Genomic DNA, 7394 nt, shown 5'->3' on the forward strand with positions numbered 1-7394 from the left:
AAAAAAAAAAAAAAAAGAAAAAAGAAAGAAAGAAAGAATAAAATTTTAAAAAAGAAAATAAAGGAACCTCATTCACATACACCTCCAAAATTCTGATTTCCTAAAGTTGGGCATTTCTCATTGCTGGAAGTGTTCGATTAGAGGGATGCCGCCCCCTTGAAGAAATGTTTATTTCATTTGTACAGTGGGTTGGGATTTTACCTGAATGCTTTGAGTACCCTTTTAATCCTTTGATGCTAGAGACTGATAGACCCATGCCTATTATTGCTGTCAGTTCTCCCTGAAATGTCATCAGTTCTTCATGTTCCGCTATTTCTAGCTATTGGCTCTACTCCTTTCTGTGCCTAAATGCCCTACCTCCCACTCCTTTTCTGAGAAAGATCTGCCCTGTCAGTTATGAAGCAAAGACGTCCTAAGATTCCTGCTGTTTCTTTTATTTTCTTTTATTTTCTTTCTTTTCTTTTGATGGAGTTTTGCTCTTGTTGCCCAGGCTGGAGTGCAATGGTGTGATCTCAGCTCACTGCAGCCTCTGCCTCCCAGGCCCACCTCAGTCTCCCAAAGTGCTGACATTACAGGCGTGAGCTACCGTGCCTGGCCTCCTGCTCTTCTTTCTACCGTCTGCTCAGCATCTTAGGCCTCATTGCTAGGTAGCATCTTTCCTGAATATTTCTCCACTAAACATTCTGTTGTTGGCTAGATGGCCTAGTTAATCTACACATTTCATTTTATCACCTTCTCCAGATTTTTTTTGTGTATGTCAGCCGATACATTCTGGGGAGAATGCCTTAATATATGAGAATAATTAACTTGTGGCCAACAAGGAAATGACCAAGGGGACTTTTACTCTGAACCTAATTCAAACCAAAGAGAGAGAGCCTGAGAGAAAGCAGCTCTGTCATCCTTGAGTTAGTAACATCCAGGAAGGGAAGGCTAAGGTGGGGGAGTGAGTAAAACAGATGGCATTTAGGGAAGAACCAACAGGACTTTAAGAGGCATGGCAGAGGGGCTTTGATCCTGGCCAAACCATCAGGGAAGGCAACTGGAGCTGGTTGAACAGATGGGGCCTTATTACTGAAGAGAAAATGGTAAGGAGGCAGGGGGAAATGGGACGTGTGCTAAAGCAGAGTGCCTCGTTCAGTGGATGCAGTGAGAGCAGAGGCTGTTGGAAAAGTGGATCGGGGAGGACCATGCCACCAGGTGGGCATCAGCAGAGTATCACCCGAGTATTGCAGAGGGATACCAAAGAAGTCCACCTGGAGCCAGAGCTGAAACCCTTTGGAGGTCAGTTTACCCCTTCAGAAGTAGTGCACCACCATCCATCTACCACTGGAATCCAATTTCAGTTTTGGCAAATTGTTATAAATAGGAAAAAGTCAGGGTTCCACAATTCTGTCAGCACTCAGAGACTATAACAGCATCTGCCCAGCCAAGTAGAGTTAGGAAACCTGGATCCTAATCCTGACTTTGCCTCTGATTAGATGTGTGACCCTGGGCTGGAGCTGTTTCTTCAGTTGTAAAATGCTATTTATTGGTGTTAGGTAGCAGCTAATAAGGATGGAGGTGGGACTGGGTGCAGTGGCTCACACCTGTAATTTCAGCAGTTTGACAGGCCAAGGCAGGAGGATTGCTTGAGGCCAGGGATTTGAGACCAGCTTGGGCTGGTCTTTTTTAAAAAAAAAAAGAAATTTTTTTTTAAGCGTAGAGGTAGGGAAATTCAAAGCTACTTACTAGCTGTGTGACCTTGCCTAAACTACCTTCTTGGATTTGCAGTCTGTTTATTTGAAAATGTCATAAGGGATAAATGAGATTCCTTATGTAAAGTACTTTATAAATATTAAGCACTTACCAAATGTTAGTCTGTTTTCACATTATTCTTGGATTACCAGAAATTGGTTTGACTATGAATAAACAGGGGATAATTTCTTGGGTAATCTGAGTTTGAATCCCCCTTCTCTCTCTCACTAATTGTATGACTTTTATTAGGTTATTTAATATTTAATTGTTCTGGGTCTCAGTTTTCTCATTTGTGAAATTAAAATGATGTGTTCTTCAGAATTGTGAGGGTTAAATGAGATGAAAGGCCTGACTCATATGAGAAAATGCTCAATATATTTGTTTTGTCATTTTTAAGGGGTGGTTTTAGGGCACAGAACCTAAAGGAATGAATGGAATTCTAAGTGCTTTGAAGCTAGAGCTGTGAAAGGTTCCAGGGGAACACTGTGCTGGCCTTCTCCCTTCTTCTTGGGGAAGAAAAGATCCCAGTGAAGTTCCATGGGTCTTCTCAGTAAGTAGAGGAGATTAACTAGAATGCTGAATCTCAGACACTGAGAGGTTAGAGTGATTGACCAGGGCTGGATCCTGAAGAACTTAGTATTCTAGGCTGAGAATATAATTTTATTCTAAAGCTAATGAAGGTTTTTAAGGAGATGTGCATTTTGAAAAAGTCGAGGGGCTGTTTGGAGAACGGCCAGGAGAAGATGAGGCTGGGATGTGGATCGGGAACGTGCTGCGGTGATCCAGCATAGTGAGTGGAAAAGAGGGGGTAGATCTGAGAGATATTTTTTTATTTGTTTGTTTGTTTGTTTTTTAAGTATTAATAGTTCATCAAATTTCCCATCTTTTTAAAGTAGCTCATCAAAGAGATATTAAAAAGGTAAATATTCGAGGACTTTGTGAATGAGAGCTGAGGGCATGGAGGAAACTGGTAAAAGTCAAAGACGATGTTCAGGTGTCTGCCCCGGGTAACTAGGGGGATGGATGGGAGTGCTGTCCCCTGAGATGTGATACAGTAAAGGAGCAAGTTTAGGCAGGAAGAGGAGTAGGTAAGTTTGAATTGGGTATAGTATGTCCAAACAAGGTGTCTAGGAGGTGGTTCGCAGCTTATGAGAGGGATCTGGTTAAGGGATACTCATAAATTATCGAATTATCACCATATAGATCATAATTGAACCCATGGGAATGAATGAAATCCTTCAGTAGAGAGGGTCAAAGAAAAGAACAAAATTCCTTGGGAAATGCCAACGTTTAGGGAACAAGTAGAGAAAGAGGAGCCCAGAGGAAAAGGTGAGACCAGTCAGAGAGACTGGAAGAAAATCATAGGGTGGGGTGCCACAGAAGCCACAGAGAGGAAGTGGGGTGGCGTGGTACCTTCAGATAAGCCAAGGTCTGAAAAAACTAATACCAAATTAGCAACAAAAAGGTCACTGGTGACCTGGGAGAGAGTGGGTGCAGGGGAGTAGCAGGGACAGAAGTCTCTGTGAATGGGAGTATATGTAGACAACTGGGGGGAATGGATTGCTTTGGAAGGGGAGCAGAGAGAAAACCAGAAGGAATATAGGTTGAGGAACAATTTTGTTTTGAGTTGGGAGAAATTAGAACATCTAACGATAGTAAACATGTAGTTTGCTAAGAATGATGGTTTCCAGCTGCATCCATGTTCCTACAAAGGACACAAACTCATCCTTTTTTATGGCTGCATAGTATTCCATGGTGCATATGTGCCACATTTTCTTAATCCAGTCTGTCACTGATGGACATTTGGGTTGATTCCAAGTCTTTGCTATTGTGAATAGTGCTGCAGTGAACATACGTGTGCATGTGTCTTTATAGCAGCATGATTTATAATCCTTTGGGTATATACCCAGTAATGGGATGGCTGGGTCATATGGTACATCTAGTTCTAGATCCTTGAGGAATCGGCATACTGTTTTCCATAATGGTTGAACTAGTTTACAATCCCACCAACAGTGTAAAAGTGTTCCTATTTCTCCACATCCTCTCCAGCACCTGTTGTTTCCTGACTTTTTAATGATTGCCATTCTAACTGGTGTGAGATGGTATCTCATTGTGGTTTTGATTTGCATTTCTCTGATGGCCAGTGATGATGAGCATTTTTTCATGTGTCTGTTGGCTGTATGAATGTCTTCTTTTGAGAAATGTCTGTTCATATCCTTTGCCCACTTTTTGATGGGGTTGTTTGTTTTTTTCTTGTAAATTTGTTTGAGTTCTTTGTAGGTTCTGGATATTAGCCCTTTGTCAGATGAGTATATTGCAAAAATTTTCTCCCATTCTGTAGGTTCCCTGTTCACTCTGATGGTAGTTTCTTTTGCTGTGCAGAAGCTCTTTAGTTTAATTAGATCCCATTTGTCAATTTTGGCTTTTGTTGCCATTGCTTTTGGTGTTTTAGACATGAAGTCTTTGCCCATACCTATGTCCTGAATGGTACTACCTAGGTTTTCTTCTAGGGTTTTTATGGTATTAGGTCTAACATTTAAGTCTCTAATCCATCTTGAATTAATAGGAGAACTACAAACCACTGCTCAGTGAAATAAAAGAGGACACAAACAAATGGAAGAACATACCATGCTCATGGATAGGAAGAATCAATATCGTGAAAATGGCCATACTGCCCAAGGTTATTTATAGATTTAATGCCATCCCCATCAAGCTACCAATGAGTTTCTTCACAGAATTGGAAAAAACTGCTTTAAAGTTCATATGGAATTTTTGTATTTTTAGTAGAGACAGGGAATCACCATGTTGGCCAGGCTGGTCTCGAACTCCTGACCTCAGGTGATCCACCTGCCTCGCCTTCCCAAAGTGCTGAGATTACAGGCGTGAGCCACCACGTCTGGCCTCTCATACATTTTCACAGAAGTCTTGTGTCAAAATCAATACACATGATCAGTTTTATACATCCCTAAAAGGCAGACTATCAGAATAAAATTAACCAAACCAAGAAGTGACTCCAGATTTCATGGTGAAGTTGTATCAACCAAGTTCAACAGTAGTGATTCCTGTAATTTATGTTTTGGTATAGTTTGTAGATTTAAGTATGTGCATATTAACTAGAAAATGTGTTTCGGAAACAAATTTGAATATTTTTTGCAAATTTTATTTCTTAGCAACGATTTGTTTTCTCAGTTTAGAACATAAATTAGAGAACTTGTGTTGATTTATTTTTTTCCAAATGTAGAGCTTAGAGCTTAATTCATGCCTTTGAAATGCCACAAATTTGAAATGCAGCCATATTCCTCTCTGCATCCTTGAAAGGGATTACAAGGATTTTATTAGTTTTTCAAATAATCTTGCCAGCACATTTAGACTTCCCACAAGGGTCTCCTATCAATAATGCCGGATTGTGAGTGATGTTGCCAAAGTACTGTGCGTGGGATATTTAAGACAAGTCAAATAAGCAGCCAACTTTAGAATTTCCCAAGCAGGAGCTCAGTTTGCAATTACAGGACTTGGTATAGAATATGAAACGTGCATCTAAATGTTAATTAAGAAAAACAATCTCCGTAATGTCTAAAGAAAAAAGGACAAAATCAGTTAATTGCTTTGAGCAATCCCTATCTTTGAAAAAAAGAATGTTATATTAAAACATTTTCGTATGGTTGATATGTCTTTGTAATCTTGAAATAGGCCTGCATTCCAGCCCCTCGAAGTGGGGTTGGGGGCAGCTCAAAATATATTTTGTGAATCAGTTCATGAATGTTATGATAATCTGGCCAATGTTTAAAATTCTTCTTTTTTATCCTAAACTTTCATAAAATATTTTTACAAGAGGAGTGACTGTTTTAAAACCCAAGTCAGATCATGTCACACCTCTGCTCTTAGAGGCTTTTCTGTGTCATTGAGAGCAAACCCTAAAGTCCTTATGGTAGCCTATAGAGCATGAACTTTGACTCCTGTAGCCTCATTGACCCCTCCCGTAGACTCACTGCTCCAGTACCTTAATCTTCTTTGATTGTACCAAACACTGTGGCCTCAGCACCTTTGTAGCCTTTGTACTTGCTGTTTTCTTCGCTTGGAAGCTCTTTCCCTAAATATGCTCATGGTCGTCCTATAAAATGGCTCCCTTTTCTCTCTTGACACTTACTATCACCCTTGCCTGGTATTTTTTTTTGTCAATAGCACTTATCACCATGTGACATATACATTCTCTCTCTCTCTCTTTCTTTTTTTTTTTTTGTCTGTGTATACCCACTCCCAACTCTCCAGTGACCCAGTAGAATAAGCTCTCCATCAGGGTAGAGACTTCTGTCTATTTTGTTCACTGCCATACTCAGCATGTAGAACAGTATCTGGTACGTAATAAGTACTCAGCAAAATGCTTTGAATGAATAAGAATAACAGCACATCCTCCCTAATACATAAACCTAACTTTTCTTTTTTTTTTTTTTTTTTTTTTTTTTTTTTTTGAGACAGAGTCTCCCTCTGTTGCCCAGGCTGGAGTGCAGCAGTCTATCTTGGCTCACGGCAACCTCCACCTCCTGGGTTCAAGTGGTTCTTGTGCAATCATAGCTCCTGAGGAGCTGGGACTACAGGTGCCCACCACCGCACCCAGCTAACTTTTGTATTTTCAGTAGAAACAGGTTTCACCGTTTGGGCCAGACTGCTCTCGAACTCCTGATCTCAAGTGATCCACCCACCTTGACCTCCCAAAATGCTGGGATTACAGGCGTGAGCCACCAAGCCTGACCTATTTTTAATTTTTTAAGTTTTCCATATTATAGTCCACATCTAGGACATATGTGTATATAATCTTTCATATTCTGGAAATCATAGCTTAGGAATAATTTTTGGTTCTTTTAGAAAATATATAACATATAATAAGCATTTTCCTTTGCTTGGATTCATTTGTTCAGTTGTCCATTTATTCATTCAATAAATATTTAATGAAACGTTTCTATGTTCTAGACAGTGCTGGGACTATAGTGGTGAACAAGATGCAGGATTTGCCTTTCAGAAACAGTGGTTCTTTATAAACACCATTTGTAATGATGGCCCAGTATTCTATCATCTACCATACCACACTTAACTTCTCCCCTAGTTAGGACTTTTTGTCTATTAATAATAATGTAATGAATATCTTCAAGTTTATAGCAATTATGTTTTACAAATCATTCTTAAGGTGAGTTCCCAAGCAGTTTTTGGGTTGTAGGATTAAATATGGTTTTGTTTTTTTTTAATACCATCTGCCACATTGCTTTTATTTTTTTATTTTTTTGAGATGGAGTCTCGCTCTGTTGCCCAGGCTGGAGTGCAGTGGCATGATCTCAGCTCACGGCAGCCTCTGCCTCCTGGGTTTAAATGATTCTCCTTCCTCAGCCTCCTGAGCAACTGGGATTACAGGCGCGTGCCACCACACCCGGTTAATTTTTGTATTTTTAGTAGAGATGGGGTTTCACCATGTTAGCCAGGCTGGTCTCAAACTCCTGACCTCAGGTGATCTGCCCACCTCAGCCTCCCAAAGTGCTGGGATTACAGGTGTGAGCCACCGCACGCTACATTGCTTTTAAAAACGGTAGTACCCATTTTACCTAAACACCAATATGAATGAATGTTTCAGCTTTATTGCAGCCTTACCAACATTAGGCATTACTTTCAGG

The sequence above is a fragment of the Mandrillus leucophaeus genome, unplaced genomic scaffold (assembly GCF_000951045.1).
Source record: "Mandrillus leucophaeus isolate KB7577 unplaced genomic scaffold, Mleu.le_1.0 Scaffold551, whole genome shotgun sequence".
In the NCBI taxonomy this organism is placed as follows: Eukaryota; Metazoa; Chordata; class Mammalia; order Primates; family Cercopithecidae; genus Mandrillus; species Mandrillus leucophaeus.